Source organism: Coloeus monedula (genome assembly GCF_965178545.1).
Source record: "Coloeus monedula genome assembly, chromosome: 11".
Classification (NCBI taxonomy): domain Eukaryota; kingdom Metazoa; phylum Chordata; class Aves; order Passeriformes; family Corvidae; genus Coloeus; species Coloeus monedula.
In genome coordinates, this window is record NC_138791.1 from 13,039,510 (window position 1) to 13,062,949 (window position 23,440).

General features: G+C 42.4%; 1 protein-coding gene across 2 annotated transcripts in view; it reads right to left on the reverse strand.

Annotated features, from left to right (window-relative positions):
* FHIT (fragile histidine triad diadenosine triphosphatase) overlaps nt 1–23,440 on the reverse strand; it is a 407,821-nt gene that overhangs the window by 85,981 nt on the left and 298,400 nt on the right. The window lies entirely within an intron of this gene.

The window sequence follows — 23,440 nt, forward strand, 5'->3', positions numbered from 1 at the left end:
TTCAGCTACTAACAACATTGCAAAGCATTCTTTTGTCTTTTTCCCTTTGTCTTTCACTCCTGAGTAAAGAAAAACAACTGAGAATAATTCTTCAGGGAAAAAAACCCCAATGCCTCTACGAGGAGAGGCAGGAAATAATCTGAGTGACAGATCACATTTATGCATCTTCAGATCTTTTTAGATGGTGTCTAAATCCTTAAAAAAAAAAAAAAAAAAAAAAAAACGGCATCAGAAACGGCACCAAATGGTTTGCATAGAAATTAGACAGCTTGCACCTGATTCAATTTGATGAGGTAGAAAACAGCTGAAACTCCTGCACCTCATTGGAACATTCTCAAAACATGGCGTAAGTCTATAATGAAATATGAAAGCAAAAATGTTTTCTTAGGGTATTTTTAAGAAAATTCAAACACACCTATATTGTGTTAGCTTCTATCCATAAAAATGTCTGCTCAGTGAATAAAATGAAAACACAAGGATGTTTCAGTTAATGAAATATTCTGAATACCACACTATTATTTTTTCTCAGCTTTACCCTAGAGAAACCGAATATGTGATTTCTTATTCTTATCATTATCCACAGCTTTCAGTGTATTCAGACTAGAGATGAGGGTGAATCTTGAGGGTCAAAAACTGTGTTTTTGAGTAATATATCAGTGATAGTGTTCTGATAGTGTATTATACTAATATATCATAAGAGCAAAAGTGCTCCTGTGATGTATTAGTGCAATGTATCATCTGAACATCACTGCTCGTATGATGTATTGCTCAAAACCACAAAGCAACTTTAAAGATGGTCTTCAGTAGCCCTAGGCCTGAAATTTCACTTTTGGACAGACTTTCAAGAAAAATAAAAGTGTAGATTAAAGTTTGCAGGGGTACTGTAAAATTTCACTACTGTCTCACCCCTGTGGTTCTCATTAGATTTTAAATTTATTCATCAGAATAGAGTCAATTCATCTGCCAGTCAGTTTCTTTCTCTTCTGCCACAAGGAGTGATAGTTTTGCTACAAGTATCAATTTGCAGGAATTTCTCTTGGCGATACGTATAAAATCAAGTATCAGCTATCAACAACCATATTCCCCAGAAGTTAAGCCACCTTTAAGAGTAATTTTTATCTCTGGTGCACAGTGTTCCAGGACACACACAGGAGAAGATCTGTATACCCGTGACAGACGATTTGGAATATCAGAAAGCACTCAGGGATGTAGTCCAAAGCTCAGTGCAGAGATGCTGCACTGCAGATGCACAGACCAGCACAGCAGGTAATGAATGAGCCTAATGTGATCTTCTACCCAAAACGTGCTCTTATGATCAGTGTGAAAAAAAAAAAAAAAGAAAAAAAAGTGTTTATGACAGCATATGGGCCACTTGGCATCAGTGGGGACGTTCTCAGCGGTTAGGCACCTTTACTACACAAATTAATATTCCCAAGGCTTGAGGTAACAGCAGTCAATTTAAGAGAGAGTAATTTTTTCCAGCCATCCTTTTTTTTTTTTTCAATTCTGTGTAGGGAAAATAACTAAATATCTGGATTCTCCCCACTGTTTGTATAACAGAGATAAACAGGATCAGCAACAGTGTCTCACATATTTTCCTGCTTTTCAGTTTTACCAAGAAATACAAGCAGCACAGAGCTGTGGCTACCACATAGTCAGAAACACTGAACAGGGAGATTTCACACATTCTTTAATCTGCCTTTCAGCTTCTGGCCTTCTCAACTCGGAGTGGCTGATATTTTGATTCATTAGCAGATCTTTAATTGATCATTTCTACTCCTCAGTACTGTTTGTTACTGCTAAAGCCTCAATCCACCAAGGCACTTAAGCACCAGCTCAATTTCCAACCTGGGAATTGGTTCAGTGGGAATATTCATGTCGCGGATGTTTTGTTTATGTTTCAGTGTTTTGCATCCACTGCTGGCTACAGGGAGGTCTCCCTAAATGGCAGTAGCAAAACCAACTTCAAGGTGCCCACAAATTAAAATTGCTTCCTTCCATTTGTTTTCCAAGCAAAACAAAAACCTGCACATCCAAAAAAACCATTTGCAATTGACTGAAATATGTCAGATGCAAACAAAACATTGGGATGCTTTTTTTTTTAAGGAAACAAACAGATTTAGGCAAATCTTCCATCAAAACACTGCTTGAACAGAAAACATCTAAACTTTAACCAAAATTGTCAAAATAAAGCATTTCAATTTTTTTCCCCCAGTTATTGTGGGGGTCCTCATGCCTGGTGGGTGGCACACAGCCCCATCACATTCCAGCGGGCTGTATTCAATCACTGTTGATGGTATTTCATTTTTTTCTAAAAAATTGCTTTCCCCTCATTTTGCATTATTTTGATTAATAAGCGAGGAAAGCAACACACAACAGCCAAGACATTTACATTAATGGACCAATCAATATCACCCACATCAGGGTAGAAAAATGCAGGCACACGCTTGGCATTGCTTAGCTCCATTCCCTGCTTGTCAGGCACTGATGGAGGAAGCAGGACACTGACATGCTGGGTGTGACAACAGTGACAACATGAGGATGCAGCAGAAGTCCCCACATGGGGGGCACTGTGTGAGTTAAAGGTGTCTGAGCCCCCATTAGTTGCTTCGATACTGGGGACAAGATTTCCAGCCAGGGATATCTAGAACAGCAGTAGCTGGAAGGAAGCTCTGGGAGCTGGATTTTATAAGGCCTTCAAAATTAAAATTATTAGACTAACAGTTTTCTAGGGTTGGGACTGCAGCTCCCTCTGCTTCACACTGTAAATAAAATCTCAGTTTGAGAAACTCCTAATGGTGAGAATTATCAGGTGATGCAAAATCACTTGTGAGAGCAGTTTCTTCAAGACTTTATACTGAGAATGACAAGGGCATTAGAAAATGTACTGCAAGGAACAAATCTGTAGTGCCACGGGGAACTAATGAGCCAGAGCCAAGGTGTGATGTCTCTGGCCTCCCACCGCACTGAGACAATGCTCTGATGAGTTCCATGGCATTCCAGTTGGGACCGTGGGAGCACGGGGCTGCTCATGGGCACTCTTGAGCATGCTCAACCACCACTACCAAAATCTGGCCGCAGGACAGGCATTTGTGGGATTACATGACTAAAGTGACTCTCCAGTGAACCACGGCTGCAAAATGCCCAGAAAGTCTCAGCCAAAAGACCTGGAGCATGAGCTGTTGGAGAAACAAGCATTCAGGTCAGGCGAGTTTTACTTCAGCACTCAAGGCCATGCAGAAAGCAATGTTCCTGGTAACGGCTGGTTTTATACACTGAATTATGGTCAGACAACCAATGTGTCACCACTGCACTGGATTTAAAGTGAAAATACTAGACAAAAATAGACACTGAAAGAGATTTCCCAGGTAGACCAGAATAGTGAGGAGCAGATGACCCTGCCACACACCACGGGGGAGGACATAGATGTTGCCCGCAATAATTCATGAACATTATGTTGTGTTCACTCAGCTGCTGTGCTGGTTAGCAGAGCAACAAAGCTCAGCTTCCAGTTGAAAGGGAGACGATAGTCTGTACATGAGCTCCTCAGCACCCAGGGTCTATTAGCAATAAATGTTCTTACAGGATGAGTACATAAAAGCTGGCAAAGGGTCACGCAACCCTGAGCACTGGGGGGCTGCCAGAACTTTGGCAAAGGAAGGGCTGTTCCCCCTACATCTGCAAAAGCAGAACATGGCTGAGCTGTGCCTTCACACAGCAAAACCAGATGCCTTTCAGCAGCTTAATCCTTTCCCTTGTTACTTTTCATTCTTTCTACAGTCAAAGCTTGGCAGTTGAGGGTTTCCACAGTCTCATGGTGCAGCAAGGACAGGAAAAGCCGTGATCTGCTGTGGTTGTGGCCAGGCAGGAGGAAGGACAGGAAAGGAATTAGCAGCTCCAAGCAGCATAGACCAGCTGGCCAGGAGACCCCTACCAGTCAGATAGCTGGGAAGAAGGATGGTGGTTTTCAGATAAGACTTCACTTGCTGCAAAGTGCCCTGTCCATTACAGAGATGGGGGCTTCCTATGGGAGGTTGTGATAATGCTTCTTCCAAAGTACCAGATTAACTGTAGAAATTCCAAACTAATAACCATTCTGCAAGTAAGACTGTTAGTGGGCAATAAAGAAAATCAGCCATAATACAGAGATAGCCACATGAAAAATAGAGCAATTTTGTCCTCTCTGTAAACTGGGGTTCCATGGAGTCCTTGTTTGCTATTCTTGATTAACTGCTCAATTATCCCTGTTACAAAGTTATTCCATGGAAAGCCCTGACTATATATCCACAGCTCATTAGCAGAAAATGCTCCCTCTGCTGTCCCCGAAAATCCAGCGTGTCACCAGCCACAGGCACACTGGGTACAACTGCTCTTTCCAGGCACTGAAAGCCCACTTCCAGGGCCCTTGACCCACAAGTACTGGCAAAGACATCTTTGTGGGAAAACAGTTCCTATTCAGTGAGTTCTTGATGTTTTTCTGAGTCCTGAATTGATTTCAGATGGAGAAAAAAATTTAAAAAATTTTAAAAAGTTCTATCCAACATTAGGAAAAGAGTTTTGGACAATTGAAACATTCAGTTTTCAGAGCCTTCAATATTATTGCCAGCATTAGTACTGTTTTTTCCCCCATTTCAGGAGTTATAAATGAGTCAAAGACAGATCACTTTAAAGGAGCTAATTTTTATAAAATAACAAATCATGACAGGAATCTACTTGAAACCATTCCTTTCCTACAAAAATGCCCCATTTCAAGGAATCAGCACTTTCTTTTCCAGCTTTACTAAAGCCTTGTGCATGAGGCTGAACAGATGCAGGCCCTCGGCATTGCCTCCCCAGCTGCTCTGCCATGCTGAGGGTGAGGATTGCTCCAAATCCAGGGAGGCTGTGTGAACTGACACACTCTTGTAACACCTTTAGCTCTGGTTTATTAAAACACAAGGTTGAGGTTGAGGTTTGCTTTTCTGTCATCGTGAGGAACATAAGGACATGATACAGATGGAAAGGAGTGGCAGAGACTGCCAGGCTCGGGAGTGGAATGTGCAGGGGAGCAAGGGAAGGACAGGGAAATCCACGTCTGTGTCAGAAAGCCCAGGGCAGCAGCAGAGGAAACAGCAGAGACAGATGTGGGGATGGACTAGAAGAGCCACCAGAGAACAGGGAGGGTTGAAGCTATTGACAGAATGAAGGTAGTGGTCAAAATTCTGTGAATCAAAAATGTTGTGCAGAAAGAAACTGCAAAGAGACAAAACAAGAAACTGGAACAAGTCTTGGGAGAGAAGGCCACAAAGGCTGTCGATGTGCTACCAAGCTGGTGCGCGAGGGCCCTTTGACACTTGTGTAAATCTGCATCGCACTGTGCTGTACACGCACCCCTAGGAGGAAAAATAAAGCTTTGCAATGATCCCTACCAACATTTATGCCATGGATTTGCCTCTGGAAGAGTAAGTATCAAGATACTTGCTCAGCACAGAAAACACGTACTTTGGAAAGCAACAAAATGAAGAGAATTTGCAAATATATCAGAAGCCAAACCAAGTGGGGAACTTGCAGCAGAGTACATCTTTAAGCATGTAGACTCAGAAATGTGCACATTCAGCATTCTCAATAAATAATGCATATGTCAACTGCTATGAAGTTTAAAGAAATGAGCTGTGGGTGAGCTAGAAAAGGGATGTAGACCTAATGAAAAAAAGCACAGAATGATTTTTAAACCCACTTGATATCTATAGTTATAACTTCCACGGCTGAAGGCAACTTTAGCATTTGCAAGAAAAGTGCCAACCACTCCCCTTCAGCCCCAAACCCAAGAAAACTGGCACAATAATGAGGGTAATAAGCCTGTTTGCTGGAAGTGGTGATCCAAATGTACATCTCTTGAACATCTCTTAAGGGATCCTCTGAGAGGCAGCAAATGAATAAACTAAATGGAAATAAAGGTTGGATGATTCTTTGAACTTGTATTTCCTGACCTCTGAGCTGGTCTGCAAGTCTAGGAATGAGGGTCCATGCATGGAGGTTGGAAGGTCAGGCCAAGGACCATCCCCTGCCATTATTCATTGTCCATCCCCTCTCCAGCACCCACAGGGAAGGTTGGGTAGACCTGCAGAGCAGCAACCATTACTCTGCAAAAACAACCCAAAACCCTGGCAGTCCCAGCCTTTTTTACACATGGAAATGACCAGTGAAGGTGTCTCTAAAGTTACTTTGGAAGGTATGCTCAGGGATAGCTGGAGAGCACCTGCCTTGAGGCCCTGTGCCTTCCATCAGGGTCACTTTCCAGGTATTTTTGTGCAAATTTGGTGTTGCTGAGACAGAAATGAAAGCACAACTGCATTTCCCCTCACCTCTGGTCTTTCATTAAGTCTTGATAAATGCATATTGTTTGAACACTTGTGATATGTACAATTAGGGTTCTTTAATTTATGTTTCAATAAAATGTTCTATAATAAACATTTACTGCTCTGTGAATAAACATTTAAATGAAGCTCCTAATGGGGGTTACATGTTTCGAAGCAGTTCATGGCTTTGCTAAAGTCTCTCCCTATATTTAATGAGAGTCATTTCCATAATCTGTGCATTATTGCTTAAGCCTCCCTTTAGGAATATTTTACAAAGTAAAATTGTGTGAAATATTATCAGCCAAAAGAGAAAATGCTAAGAGGATTATCAAATTGTCTTGTTAAAGGGACAGCACAAACTTTCATTTCCCTCCTGAGATGCCAGCACTGTAATTATATAAAACGTGCTTACTAATCATCACACCAGGTTGTTTTTACTGGGTTTTTCCCTCTGAGACCCAGGCTAAATTAAAAGGATAGGAGACCCCAGAAAGGTCTGATATGAAAGGCAATATAAAGCTAATTTACTTTCTGATATTAATAAGAGGAAGGACCAAATACCCCAGGCAAATCTTGTAGATGTAAAGAAACATCCGGCTCCGTCAGAGCGGGCCGAGTACTGTTCTGTACAAAGCTGTGCACAGCTTCTCCCACAATGAGGCCCTGAAGCCCCACAATTAACAACCAGGGTCTCATCCCCATTTTGCTGAAACTTCCACCCATTTTCTCACTGACTCCAATAATGGCAGGACTCAGTCTCCCACGTGAGATATAAAAGCATACTAAGGTCAAGGGAAAGATTATTGTTGGAATATAGAGGGTTTTCAATTCTCTGGAGCCTCTGCAAGAATACAAACACCTATAAGATATTTCTTCCATATGTCTGAGTACATTTGAGGAGAGCATAAAACTGAAATATATCTTCTCTGCTCTAGCAGGGAATAAGAGCATTATAGCAGCAATGGCCCACTCCCCCTTTAATGCAGGGAGTAGGGGAGAAGAAGAGAAGATTAATCAGGAATGTATGTGACAGGGGGAAGACAAGCCTTACATGCCAGTTATTCCAAGAGGGAAATAATTATCTCTAATTTTTGTGGCTATTTTGTGGCCTTTTTAGACAACTGCTGCAATCTCTTCTAGGATGATGACAAGACTCCTGCAGAATGAAAATACTGTCTCTGTCTCCTCTTTCATTATTTAAAGATGTGTATTCGGTTTGTGTGGCTGGGGTTTGGTAGCAGGTGAGGCTACAGATGTGGCTTCTGTGAGAAGCTGCCAGAAGCTTCCCCCATGTCCAGTTGAGCCAATTCCTGCAGCTCCAGGGTGGATCCACCACCGGCCAAGGTGGAAGCCCATCAGCACCAGGGGTGGGGCCTTGGGGAAAACAGATTTCAGGAGAGGGAGAAAACACTGTGTGAAAGCAACTACAGCCAGAGAGAGAAGTGAGATGTGAGAAACAGCCCTGCAGACACCCAGGTCAGAGCAGGAGGGGCAGGAGCTGCTACAGCCCCTGCTGCAAAACATGGTGAGGTGCCCCTGCAGCCCATGGAGGAACATAGTGTGGCAGGGGTTACCCAAAGAAGGCTGAGACCTCATGGGAAGATGTCATAGGGGCTAGAAAAAAACCGTGTGTCCTTGGTTTTGATGATAATTCTTAAACATGTGATTCACAGAGGTGAGGGGTGGAATGTGTTGCTTTTGCTCAGCCTGGTTTTTGGTATTGGGGGCCACAGAGGTGGCTTCTGTGAGAAGCTGTTGGAAGCTTCCACCATGTCCGGCAGAGCCAATCCCTGCTGGCTCTGAAGATGGACATGCTGCTGGGCCAATTAGAGATGATGGTAATGCCTCTGTGATAACATACTTAAGAGGAAAATCAAAACAACTGGGGGCACAGTTCTTTCCTAGCCAGAGAAGAGGAGGAGGTGAGGACATGTGAGGGAAATAACATGGAGACACCAAGGTCAGTGGAGAAGGAGGGGCAGGAGGTGCTCCAGGCACCAGAGATGAGACTCCTCTGCAGGCCATGGTGAGGACCATGGTGAAGCAGCTGTGCCCTTGCAGCCCATGGGGATTCATGGGGGATGCAGAGATCCATCCACAGCCCGTGGGGATTCATGGGGGATGCAGAGATCCATCCACAGCCCATGGGGATCCCCAGGGGATGCAGAGATCCATCCACAGCCCATGGGGATCCATGGGGGATGCAGAGATCCATCCACAGCCCCTGGGGAGCCATGGGGGATGCAGAGATCCATCCACAGCCCCTGGGGATCCATTGGGGATGCAGAGATCCATCCACAGCCCATGGGGATCCATGGGGGATGCAGAGATCCATCCACAGCCCGTGGGGATCCATGGGGGATGCAGAGATCCATCCACAGCCCATGGGGGAGGTGCCTGTGCCAGAGCAGGTGGATGCCTGGAGCAGGCTGTGATCCAGTGGGAGACCCAGTGGAGAGAGGGGGCCCCTGCTTCCAGGCTGGAGCAGCCTGGCCTTGGAGGACTGCACCCCGTGAAGAGTGACCCACACTGCAGCAGTTCTGGGAGGATTGTTTGCCCGTGGGAGGGACTCACGTTTCAGCAGTTTGGGGAGGACTGCTGCTCGTGGGATTTGGAGCCACGCTGGAGAAGTTCACAGGGAACTGTCTGCTGTGGGAGGGACCCCACAGTCTCACAGGGGAAGGACTCCCCTCCCTGAGCAGTGGAAGAAAACCTTGGGTGATGAACTGGCCAAACCCCCATGCCCTGTCTCCCTGCACTGTCAGTGGGAAGGAGGGAGGGGCTGGGGGAAGAAAAGGTGTTATAAGGGCTTATTTTAATTCTCATTATCCTCCTCCGATTTTGTTAGTAATAAATTCACTTTGTACCTTTAAGCTGAGCCTGTTTTGCCCTCGGAGTGTTTTCTTCCAGTCCTTATCTCAACTCATGAATGCTTCGTTAATTTTTTTCTCTTCTCTGCCCAGCTGTGGCACGGGAGTGTGAGCGAGTGGTTTTTGTGGTTGCCTGGGATTTGATCAGTGTCAGACCATGATGGAAGCCCATGCTGGAGCAGGTTTACTGGTCTCCTGTGGGAGGGAATTCCATGCTGGAGCAGGGGAGGAACATGAAGAGTCCTTCCTCTGTGGGGGAATTTCCCCAAGTCAGGTTTTGCCCATGACAGTAAATGGTGATTGATCTCTCCCCATGCTTATCTCTACCTACGAGCCTTTTGATGTATTTTCTCTCCCCTGTCCAGTTGAGGAAGGGGATTGATAGAGTGACTTTGGTGGGTACCTGGTGTCCAGCCAGGGTCAACCCACCACAAGATGGAAGAGAGGTGCTACTGCACCGAGGAAGAAATGGTTTCTGATGATGGCAATGTGACCAAGTTCATAAGTTTCTGTGGAGGATGAAATGCATTCAAGCCCCACTGCTTCTCATCACAGAATCCATCAGTGCTAAAGGAGATTTCCAAGGCTCTGTGTCAGTACCTTATACCCTTAAGAATACATTTCCCAGGAACTAGCAAACATCTCAGTGCATACCTGTGCCACTCACTAGACTGTATTTAGTTCTTCATAATATTAAAATTATATATAGCAGCTATGGGTTCCAAAACATGGGCTGTTTCCCTGTTTTATTGCCGAATGTGCACATTCATCACTTAGGTTTAGCTGCTTCAGTTAAACCTTTTAAATGTAAATTATTTTCTGTTATAAAAAGCTGATTGTGGGAGTTTTAGTATTTCAAAGATGGTAATTTATGTGACTGGAACAAAATAAAACATTCAACAGAAACAGAATTTTACTTGATCAGAAACACTTTTATGTCTCTGTATAGTTTTCTTTTCATATTTTCCTCCTGCAGCAGTGGCCTCTGTCTTTCAATTAGCTTGAAACAGAAGATTTTACATAAAACCATAATTTAATGCCATTTGCATATGTGTAATTTCACAACGTCTTTGCCTCTCATTTAAAGTATTTTTAAGGGGTCATGAACCAATGCCTGAAATCCCTTGTGCAACCACTCAGGTGTTCACCCCTCAACAGTCCACAGAAGAGACAATGGGGAAGAAGTACCTGTCTCCAAAAACCCCTCAGCATTAAGTCTCTTCCCTTGTCACCTCAAACCATTTCAATGACATATCAGTGAGGGAGCTGAAAATGAAGAAAGCAGATTTTCAGCATGCAGCATATGACTGCAGGTCCATCCCATTTTTCTTTGACTTACTTCCCCCCCTCAGTGTTGAATTTGGGATACAAAATGGTTTCATGAAACTAAACAGCCTCCTTGAAAATCAGACTTCATAGGGCACCTACAACATCACCCAAACGGGACTGAACAACACCTTGCTTCCAGCAGCTGTTGGATCAGGCTTTGCAGAACACTGTGGTAGCAGCACTGACACCTTTAAAGATTTTGACAGCCTATACAGACTAACTCTTCTCCCAGGCTACCAGTGCAAAAGTACTGTCATTCTTGACTTCCCAAATAACTAGGATTTTTCTCACCATCTTTCATAATACCCACCCCTGCTCCAGTTCTCTTTCCACTCAAGGCAGTGGCAACGCACTTATTAACTTCAGCTGAAGTCCTTCCTGGTTTGACTAAATGTGGCAAACAGGTGTGCTAATAATGGCAAAGGAAATATAATAGTGTGTCCACAAACTTAACCATAAAAAAAATGCACTCCATTGCCTTTATTCACTGTGTAATATTTTCAAGTTAGGTTAGAAAATGTACCAATATCCCTCTCTCAAACATTTTATTAACTTTTTAAAGTAGTTTTGTAAGCTCTTGTGTGGCAGGCAACATTTGCACAGCTCCCACCTAAGTGTGGCAAATGTCTGCAAGGCCAACATTGATAAACACACAGAAATGCATCTTCTACTGACTGCTTGCTAAAACAAGAACTCGATCATTTTACCTTACCAATTTAATTACAGAAATGTATTATCGATTCCATCTTTCTTCATATTCATGAGCTGGCTAGAGAGAAGAGTGAACTGTTTTGCTTAGTACACTTTCACCTTGATAAACATGAATTACCCTAATTGGGGAAGAAATTATTTCAAAATTCTTTAAATCCACAGAACATTTTCAACAGGGAACTTTGGTGGATTTGTAATGCACTCTGGTGTTTGCCAGGAAGCCAGCTGAAACCACCAGACTTGCTGTTCTGGAGACCTTTCAACAGACACTTTGTCCAAATGGACTTTGACTGTGACGAGCAGGGCCATATGGGCAGAGGGGTAGCAGAGGTGAACAGTCTGTGATTACGTCCCTAAGTCGTTTAACCTTCAGAATTACGATTCCACACACTCTGCCACCCAACAGGAGGCTGTACAAGCAGGTGAAAAGATAGATGTCTATTCGTAATGACTATTTAGGAGACTGCTGAGCTCTGGTCTGTGCCCATGTTGGTTCAGTTCATTAATGTAATTAACCAACAATCAATCTTTTTAAATTAGTTACACAAAAACAGCTACAGCCAGATCAACTGACATGAAAGTTAGGTCACGCTCCATTTCTGCATGATTTAACATCCACACTGGCACAGAAGACAGGGCATGGAAGCATCAGAAACTGAAGCCAAATTCCTTTGAAGGCCTACAACTTAATTAAAGTGTGTAAAACTTGTGCAGCTGCCTTGGTCTTATTTGCATGGCCTTCTGTGCTTGCAGCTCAACACCTTGATGATATACAAACTGCTCAGAAAACAAAAGCAAGGGAGGGAGGGAAGGAGGGAGGAAGGAAGGAAAGAAGGAAGGAAGGGAGGAAGGAAGGAAGGAAGGAAATATCTAGTAATGAAAGAATTTAAATAAATTTAAACAGTGTAACTTCATGCAGGACTTGAAACTGTACCTTAACAGCAGTCTCATGATTCACCAGTGGCTGTTCACAGAATAAAATGAAAACAGAAGGAGGTGAAGTCACTATTACTGTCTGTTCCCTTTCCATGGACTAGAAAAAGACTAGCAGAGTAACCTGGGCTTTCACTGAACACAAAGGTTACCTGTGTGGGGTTACAGCACAGTTCCACCATCAGCTTTGAATGCTGATCTGCTGCCCTGGGATCAGAGCTGCGAGCAGCTTGTAACTCGGGCTCACAATGTGACTCTTTCTTTCCATTTTCTCTGGGGGCTGGGAAAGTATTGGTTGGCCTAAACCTGGTGCAGTGTGCTCCTCAGAGCGATGGCAGGAGGTTGCTAAGGTGACCGAATCCTGCCCCTGCTGCGCGCCCAGCCCGGCGCTGGCGGGATGAGGTGCAAACAGCAGCACTGCAGAGTTGGCCTCGGACTGCAGAGGCCTCACACAGGACAGACGGGCGCTGCTTGCACCGGTCTGAGGGCTGGTTTCAGGAGATGCTGCTCAGGACCTCCCAATTGTGGCTGTAAGGCCGAGGCAGCTGCGGGGAAGCGCCGGCCCTGCATCCCCAGCAGGGTAACAGGAGGTTCTGCTGGGCGGCTCCGGAGCATCTGCGAGCTCGGTGTGGGTGCACTGTCAGCCTGGTTTGACACTAATAGACAATTTCCTTCCCAACCCTTTAAGCTGAACCTGAACTAAACTGCTTTCCATTTCCCCAAAAGGCCAAGTTTGCAACTTTGCCGTATGCTTGTCCATTAAGAGAGCATCTGGCTTCTTTTAATCCCTTCCACTAACAGAGTTGATCCAATTGCTTCCTCCAGAGACACTGCAACACAGGCATTGCTGCTGAATGACTGCCATGAAACTGTGATCCTCCTCCTAAATCCACCGTGAAACGCATGGGCAAGAGTCTCCCTGCGATGCAGGAGAGCACAGCACTTGCCTGGGCTGCGAGCCTGCAAGTGGCTGAGAACATTCCTCAGCTCCTTCCCTGTGCTTTGCCAGAACAGCTATTGAAGATGTCAGGATCAGACCCACAGACTCCCCTTAAGTGAAGTGTGAAACACTCACCCGGTTTCCACTTCCGTGAAATCAGTCAACTCGGCTGGTGCAGCAGAAAAGGACTGGGAATTGGGGCAGATGGGGAAGGATGCCTGCTCAAGTTTCATTATGAAAGCTGTGCATAAATTAGCATGACTGGAGGGGAAAGAAAAGGCAATTCTAGGAGACCAAGGAGGAATATGCAACCTGTCACTTAACACTCCCCACTCTCTGCAGTGTTTCTGCCAGAAAACCACCAGAGCAGGTGCCTCCGGAAATGAAACTGAAGGAGACGTAAGTGAATTTAAAACTAATAACAGCAAGAGACTTTAATGAAAGTCTCTCTGACTAGCTAGAGCTGCTTTTCTCATATAAGATTTTCTGGAGCTTTCATAACTCTGCACTCAAAAACCATTCTCAAAAGTTGCAGGCAGCATATTATCACTTTGTGCCTCTGTGAACACAAATGCACCTTTTCTGCAGCACACATATAACAGCAAAATGTGAGGAGCCCACTGTGGCAAACTCTTTATTCATTACCAGAGTGATCTCTATTTTCTTGGCATATATGCAATTCTTTGTCGTTGCTCTAAGATATAAATGCTGCTAATTGTCATTGGGCTGCTTCTGTAGCCAGGGGACCAAGGTTACAGGAGCTGGGGGAGTGGAGATCTTGCCCACGTAAAGCTCCCAGTTTGGTCTGGATCTGCCTCACCCCACAAGCTGAGCAGGCAGCCTGAGCTATCCATGGTTTTAGTTTCCAACATTGCTGCCAGAGTCAAAAGCAGGTTGCAATGCACAAGGAATACAAAATAGAGACCTAGAGGGCAGGCAAAACTTTCATAAATTCAGTTCATCTACCAACATTGAAAGAATTAGTAATCAGAGAAGGAAAGCTACAGAAATGGTAACATTAATTCTACTCTGCTACAAGCCACGTGGTTAACACCATGACACCTTACCATTTACTGAGGGAGAGCTATTTATTTATGTAACCTATAGCTCACATTTAAATAATTAGTCTGCCTGATAAATTTTAGAACTTGCAATCTGTGTGCCACATTTGCATAGGCACAGCATATTTAATGCAGGTACAATTGTTTAACACCTCCAGCATCACATTAAAGAGTTTCATATAATTAGCAGAGTTGGGCACTCCAACTTTCAGGCCAGTTACACGTTAAAAAAAAAGGTGCTAGTTGTACAGTGTGAAGCTGCTGCTCCAGAAATGTAGCCTGCACTCCTAACAAGGGATGTTCAAAGAGCAATATGTGCTGCCTAGGAATAAGCAAATCAGGTCAGCTAAGACTGGACCTGATCCAAAGCTCCCCTCAAACCTTCTGTTATCTCTGAGAGTCTGAAGCTCCCCAGATCAGTCTGCAGTCTTTGGTTTTCTTTCAGCTCACCAGGAGCAAAGGCCTGAATTTAAGAGCTGCCAACTACTTGTTTCTCTCTCCAGCATCAGAAGCTCAATGCTTCCCTACAGCCAGGTGCCAGAATACCATCTGCAGACAAGAATTTTTACATGAGGGCACCTTTCTAGAAGGTGAAGGGTTGTCGCTGTTGCACGCAGGGACGGCAAAAAATGACATAAATTCAGGTCAGAGAAGATGGTCGAAGGCTCACCCTTTAATGCCAAAACCGTGTCTTTTTATAGCATGGATTTCAAAAGAGAAATTACATGACTGGCCCCTTGGCTAGCCACCCACCAAAGTGAGTGGCTGACTTTGGCTAACCACCCATTTCAAAATGTTATTCCCAGTGAACCAAAAACAATTCCACTATGTTCTCACAACAGCCTTGCACCTGCAAATGTTTACCAAAAAAACCCCATCAGACAGCTAGCTTGCGTGAGAATGGAGACTTTCACATGAGACAGTAAAAAGTGGAGAATTTTTTCTCTGCTAACCTTCTCAGCATCTACAAAGGGTAATGCTCCTGGGGTGCTGTTCTGGATGCAGCAGTTCTGACTGTCTAATAAGCAGCAGCAGCTACAAAGGGATACTCCTAATGAGGTCTATTTACTCCTCAGCAGAATGGTCCCCACTTCCAGGTGGTGCGTCAGGGATGAGCTTGATCTTTGTTGCTATTATTTTGACATAGTCAAATAAGCAAAACCCCAGTTGTGTGAATCATATCATGGCAGTCTCTTGGCATCTCAGCAGATTAAGAATGCAATAAATACAAAACCTCATAGTTCTGGTTGTAAACATAAAAATAAAACTGAATTTCAGCTTCAAATTTAATCAGTGGAGGAAACGGAGGTAAAAGCCATGGTCACAGAGAGTGGATGCCATTGGCATTCCTACTACATCAGAATTTGCCAAACAACATGAACAGAACTAGCCTCTATTTTAGAAGTTAGGGTGTGCAAAGCAACAACTAGCAAGCAAAGTGATATTCTGGAAATAAAATCACAAATTAAGAAATTAGAAATGCTCACTTAAGAGCTTTCTTTTGGGCATCTCATCTGAAAAGAAAGCCAAAATAAGTCTGTTTATTTGCTTCTTAGGTAACTGTTGCTCTTAAGCCAGATCATCAAACATCCAAATTTAAAGCCAAATTTCTAAACTCACTCAGCAATGAGCAGAAACTGACATCAACATGTCTTGTCAGATTTTCAAAGCATTTCAATGTTCAACACACTTCAAAGAAATTAGCCACCTGCATTATTGCCAATCAGTTCTGAAAACCCTGTTTCATCTTTGTTAAGCTCTCATGAAAACTTCTACCTATACGTCTTTTCCAAATGGTGTTTAGGCACTTCAGAAGCTATTTGAATAATTTAGAGACACATCAAGACCCTTTTCACAGGGAATTATTTTCTAGCTCAATCTATCCAAAACTGTAAAGAAACTGGGATCAATCCCACTGTGTCTATTTATCAAAAATCTTCTATCATCACAGGACCTTCACCTCAGATAAGTAAAATGAAGACAAGCATCAAGTTAAAAATAGCACTACACAGACTCCTCTGTTGGTAACTCAGCTGCTGGGAACATTTACCTCTATACTGTTCCAAACTGAGTTGAGCAAATAAGCCTCCTCTTGCTACTGCTGGAGAGAGGGAGCAAAGACCAGTATATATTAAAAGAATTTTGATAACTCTGGGAAGAGAAGTTATTGGGTGATAAGAATGTATTTTCCAAGGAGAACTGCCACAAGCACCTCTTAGCAGGAGGTGTGGAAAAGCACCACATGGTATACTCAGGGACATAAAATACTCCTTTATTGGCACAAGGAGAGCATAAGAAGATCAAGACAGGCAATGAAGTATTCCATATTCTCAGGCATGAGAAAGGAAGAAGTCCATATTTGCAAGTACAAGGTGCCTTTGGGGAAGCACCACACAAAATGTGGCCGGGGAAAAAAAAAGACCCTACTTCTCCACAAAGAAAATAAACACTGCACTGAATTGTTCCACCAAAATCCTCATCTAGCAGGAATTTTAAGAGAATAGTTTTTTCCCCAAATTTTAATGGGAAACAACAGTTTAGCAACTTGAAAATAACTTAAAGAAATTTCCTCCCCTATTTCTATGAGGAAACACACTCTCAATTTTGTATTTCTCCAAGCATGGACCCAGATCTTTGCTGTCTCCACAAGAGGGAAAAGGTGGGGAAATATAGGACAGACAGGACAGAAAAACCTCTTCTTTGCCTCTTTAGAGAGGTTTTTCCCCCAGGAAAGCAGGGACTGCCCTGCCAAGGAAGGAGGACATGGAGCAAAGGGCTGATGCTGGGATGGCAGCAGGGTAATGAGCAAGGCTGAGACCATCCAAGTAGGGGCAGTGAAACTCTGTGAGGTCCAGCAACCTTGAGGAGCATCTCAATGTCATGAATCATTTCTCATGTCGAATCAAAGCAAGAATAAATATAATGGAGTAAGCTGGGAAATCATCCTTTGTAATCTGCAGCTCACAAAAACCAACCACCCAAGGGGATATTCCAAAGCAGCTCCTGAAGCTGTGTTTGACAAAACCCCTCCATTTCTGGAATGCTAATCAGGGAAGAATTAGCTGATCAGGGAAACGCCACGATGGATGAGGACAGGAGGCCAGCAGCAGATTACAGGTCTAAATAGACTTGTTAACATCTGCTTAGGGTAAACTATAATTAAGAAATCTCCTTTCCTTGTTTGGGGGTTTGAGAGTTTTGTTTGTTTGGGGTTTTGTCTCTGCGAGTTTTCTGCCTTTCCAGTTCTGACAATGAATTTCCTATCAGGACTCTGGGGAAGCAGAGCAGACTTTCAGCATTCACAATCAGCAGAAGCAGAAGATCATGGCAATGGAAAGGCACTTTAGTCCCAGAGTTGTTACATTCTTTCAGAAGCTTTTCATCTTATGAATACAAATCTCTAAAAAACTCTTCTTGCTTGTGGATTTACTTTTTTAAGCAGCTGCATCGCTACACACCTAAATCTGCACAAACCACTGTTGCCCAGTTGTCTATACATGTTCTGCGACCTCACTCAGTTGTAAAATCAGTTAAAGAAATCAATTCCTTTCATGTGTATAGTTAAAAGCAGGTGTCCAAATTACACAACCCTCAACTGATCACTTTTTTCCTTCAAAAGCATGGAGTAAGTCAAAACTTATGAGTAGGGTAATAGTTTTCATAGTGCACAAATACATTTCAAAGGGAAGATTTAGAAAGACTGATTTTTTTTTTTTTTTGGACCATCATGACCAGAGGACATGCATTGCTGGTAGCCAGAAAGCACATCTTGGAGGGATAGTGGCCGATGACAGCAAAACAAGCCACAGGTTCACCCAGAAAACGTAAACTAACGTTTGTCTTTGGTAGGTTAATGCAGACCTTTCTAAGCAAATTTTTAGGGGCCTATTTTGGCTTTAGACTGCTGAACCCAACAGGTGCTTTTAGCACAAGGAGTGGGATGGAGCTGTTCTCAGGGAGCAGCTTGCTGGCAGAGTCAAGAGGATGGTATAATATGAATATCTAAACATAAATTCCAGTCTTTTCCCTCCAGGGAAAGGAAAGCAGAACTCCAAAGGGTAGAGAAAAAAACATGTGGTCCAGAGTAATACTACAGGACTCAGTGATTAAACTGGGCTGGCAAAAGGAAGGTATCTGCATCTAAATTTAGCTCCCTAAATAATTTGGTTTGGTTTTCCAAGGTGATGAATGCCTGCAGCTCCTGTCAACTTCAGGTGCCCACATTTGAAATGTTTGGCCTTTAGTCTTCAACTCGAACTAATTGAAGGATTTAACATTTCAAAGCTAAGGGGTTTTATCCAATCCAAAGTGCCATAAAGCTGCAGTTCCCAGGCATGAGAGATACATGAACAACTCAAAGGCAAAGCAGGAGAAGAAAGATGATTATTCCCCAAAGTGCATACACTTGAAAGACAGGCTAATGAGTTCTTAAATGACATCATTTAATCCCAATGCTTCTCAAATACAATGCTGGAGTTTTCCCATCCTCAGTCATTACAGAGTACAGAAGGAAATTTTGACTGTGCTTCCCCAGCCTGCTGAAATACAGCAAAAATGTGCCGCTCAGTTAAGTTCCCCCTGAGCTGCATAATAGATCAAATTAGCCAAAATCAGCCCTGCATCACAGCTAGGCAGGAAAGCAAGCCGAAGGGATCCTGTCCTCCCAAAGAGCAGACACACGTTTTCACAGAGATCCAGGGCCCACCAACTCTGGAACAAAAACTGTACAAAGGCATGTCCGGGGGCCACAACATGCTTAGAGACACCTCTAGCAAGGGGACACTGGTGCAGAGGATCCTATAGAGTATTAGGTCTTCAAGGTGCTCACACAGGGATGAGCAGAATTTCAAGAAAGCCTTGTGAGCTGTTTAGCATCCAGTTCAACAGCTGCAGTGCAGAGGTTTTCATAACAGCGCTATTCCAAGGAGACTCTGTCTACCAGGATCCCCACGGGCTTTGAACCAGCTTCACCTTGGAAAATTAAATTTATATCAGTCTATATGATGATAAGCAATACAGTATAGAGGCTTAATTATCAGTTAAAACATTTAATCAAAAGCAAGAACAGTGAAAATACTATTTCAAGAAAGGTGTGGTATCATGCAAAGTTCAAGAGAGAATTCTAACAGCAGACTGAGGTTAAGTGAGGCTTTCAGTGATTTGGTCCTTGCTCTATCTGGTAGAGACATTTCAGAAAGCGCAGGAAATTGTGCATAAGGCTGCTACAAGAAAAAGGTTAAGGATAAATCCATGGATACGGTAATCAGGCAGCACGTTTCTCATCCACAATTTTGCACTGCTTGGAAAGTCACCTCAGCCAGAACATCTCACAGTTGGTCACCTTCTGGGCAACCACATGAAACACACTGGACTGGTCTGCAGAAATCCTGAGCAATGACAAGTTTAACTGTGGTCTCTATGAGCCATGAGCTGAATCTGTAATTATAGTTTCTAAGTATGCAAAAGAAATCAAGCTCTAAAGCTAGGTTGTCACCCAAAGAGAATGAGCATTACTTAAAGTATAAAATATGTGTATTAATGCTTCAGAGAATTCAGATACTCTGCTGAGAGGCTCTGTGTGAAAGCTCAGAGGACATTAATAACCTTGTATTCAGGGCAGAGTTTGGATGGCATCTGGAACTTCACACTGAATGATGCAGATAAAAATAAACACTTGATCTTGTCCACCCCATGCACAGAATAAAGTAGCAGCTTGTGATCAAGTCTTTAAGACTGTATCACATTCATCTTCCAAATTAAAGCCACACAGGCAGCCTTAATTCTGCCTTTTCCTAATCCTTCAGAGTTTAATTTTACAGTTCTAATTTTCTTTAAACATAGTAGTTTTTGCACATCAGTAATAATTCACCCATCTCTGGCAAGAATGATTTACATCCAGTATACTAGCACAGTAAATCCTAATGGAATGATCCCATGAATCATAACATAGCATGATATTTAATTGCTACATTCATTAAATAAGAATATTGGATCTTTATAAAACTAGAAAATTTGAGGTGTTATCAAGTAAGATTAAACTAACAAGATAAGATTTAATAGAATATGTAAGTTGTATAAATAAGATTTTATGCCGTGCTCGATTCTAGCTCAATTTTAATTTGATTTAGGACATCAGCATCAAACTTTCAGCTTTCAGATTTGTTTCAGTTAATCTCATGCTAACTTTAAGAAGTTGAGTTAATAGCGATTGCACTGATATCATATTGTTTTCTTTTCCTGTTACACATTTTCTGAGCAGCACCACTACTACTCCAAAGAAAACAGAAATGGTGGGCAGGAATTGTTTAGTTGCAAAGGGGTCTGCTTATGATGGAGGGCTTATATGTAGAGCACAGGATTAACTTTGCAGAGATGTTTCTGAGGCATGTAATTGCAATTCTCACCTCTGTGCAAAGCTGCTCTAGATGGAGACTCCTCTGGTGACAGCAAGAGCACAGACAAGGTGGCTGCTGATGCACATTTGTACAAAACAACCTCTGTGTTTCTTACCTCTCTAAAACAGTGCTAATAAACATGTGCAGTTAGTTAGCAAGGGGAAGTCAAAAAGCACCATTTCAACAGCTCTGACAAGCTCTTGCTTCTCTTTTGCGAAAGTTCAACAGCTGTCCACCCCTTGTGAAAACTTGAAAAAAAAAAAGGATGCAGAGACCTGCAACAAGCTGTCACACAAACAGAACAAACTGGGAAGGCCCAGAAACGAGAACACAGAAGCAGGGTGTTCCCATTATCTAGGGGGTTTTAAAAGGCATGTGCAGACTGTTGAATATAGACTTGAGTTATATGGACAAACGGTGTAAACTGAATAACACAGGACCACCTGAGCAGCATGAAAACGAGCAGTGTAAGCTGAGCAACCCATTTGAGCAAGATACAGAAAAACAGGGGGTCTTTGGAAAAGGGACTTTGGCAATAAAGCCAAGTGTGAAGCAATTTTTGACTGAATCCCATTTGTAGTTGCAGGCAGAGATGCTTGACAGAGAACTTCAGAGGCATTAAACAAATGTTATCTACAAGTCTGAAGAGCCAAGAAGGCATCAAACAGCAGCAAGAATCACAACTGAAAACACTCTCAAGATCATCACCGGCACAATGGGAGCAGAACAGCACCATAAAGAGAAATAAATAGACGGTTTTGTAACTGAAATCAAAGCCTGTATCGTTTGTTTTTATGCTAATTTAGATTTTTGTAATTCATGTCAGAGAAAGGATGTTGCTTTTAGTAATGCCGAGCAATTGAAAGCAAGCTCAAGGACATATTCCTACTAAACCTCACTTGTTTATACACTCCTTGCAGGCGCAGACTGAACAGCAGCATCCACAGTCGGGCCTACTATCTTTGTAATGCAAAATTTACTTCAGCACTTCCTGAGCTTTTCCATAGTGTTGAAATTGCATATTCGGACACAGACATTTGTAATTTCAGCAGATCCATCTGCACTTAAGGACTCTTACCCTGTGCTCTCCACTTTTGATCCAACTATGCCATCCATAAAGAGAAACAATCAAATAAACTAACAAAACCCTAATAATTTTCAATTTTCTGGACGATTTTTTTATCTTAAAAAACATAAATGTGAAATCTGGACAAATCCAAGGATTCTAATACTGTTTCTTCCCCTGCATTCCTGGCATAGTACTTACAGAGAGGTAGAGGGTATTGGAGGAAATGTGAATGCTGGTTAAAATTTTCTCTCTTGCTTAATATATGTAGTAACAGCACCTAAGCTGCATCTCAGGCAGAATCTCAGGTCTTTTTTCACTGGAAGAAATAACTCCTAATAAAAGGGAAACTCTTTTTGCATTTATACATAACTCATCTATTATGTCATGCTCCTCTAGATAATGTTATGTGGAGAACACAGACAATAAGATTGTTTGGCAACCTCTCTGCCATACAGAGTTATTTTGTCATGGAAGAAGATGCACATGCTTCTGATAAGAGTACACAGAAGGTCATATTGATATTGAAGGTTTGATAACTCCCACAGAGCAGAGGTGTCACTTGGCTGCACCATAAAAGAGACCCATTTTTGTCTGTGAAACAGAAATGTTCTTCTGTGAGACATTTCAATAGAACTCATGACCAGAGGATTCCCTTATTGTTGGTTACACCGATATTATTGCATAAGAAGAAGCTGTTAGCTAATGAGATTTTCCTTTGTAATCTTCCCTTCATCTTTGGGGAAAAAATTAATCACATTCCAAGTACTTCAGCACTGCTCATTTCATTATTTCTGGTTGAAGTTACTGTGTGTTTTGCTTAGGTTTCTAGGAAAGCCCAGGATACAGACTTTAGTTGGTATAAGAAATAAACAAAACCAAAATAGTTTATCTTAACTTTCTCATGGAGTTAACATTTATCCTCTTGTCTGCATTCTGGATAAGAATGTTATCTTGTTTGCTCTCTATTGTCATTCTTCTGTTTGTGCAGGTCTTCAAGGGCTGTATTTGCATAATCTACACTGAAGTAGCAGGAATACTTAATCTGTATTGTGCAATATGAAAACATTTACATTTACAAACTTTCCATGTATTTTTTTTTTTTTTTTAACACTGCTGGGTATTTCACATTCTTTCATAGGAATCTCTGTGGTGGTGAGTTCTGCCTCACTAACATTCAGTTTAGTCTACTCTTCCAGTTTATGCATAGGATTAATTTAAACAGAATTTTTTATTTAAAGGAGACCAACCTGCTTTCATCCAGCCCACTCTAAAACTGAATACTACCTAACTCTACAACAGGACAATTTGTGGAACAAAGCAGCACTCACTGTAACTGTGGTAGGGTAAAATCCAGACCTTTATACTGCAGGTTTAAAATGTGACTATTTCTGATCAATCCAAGCAAAATGAAAATATAAGTGCTTCATTTTCTACAAAGTAAAACCACCTTCATCACAATCACTACTCAAGTAATTTGCCATTTGGTACTTTCCACTCAGGTGCAGGTAGAAAGAACAAAATTACTCAGTCAAAGGTGGCAAAATTCAGTGCAGATTAAAAAGTCTGTAAAAGTGAAGGAGGAAGATAATTACAATCTTTCCGGCACAGAACTATTCTTCTGTGTACAGAACAGCTTTACCTAGTTTCAATCCACATATATTTTCATTTAAATACAGTCCTTTGCTAATTCTACCACTCTCTAAAGTTTACTGCAGGGAGCATGAAAAAGATGGTCTTTATGAACAGATGGTCTTTTCAAGGAAATGTAGTTACACTTAAATACAGACAAATGCA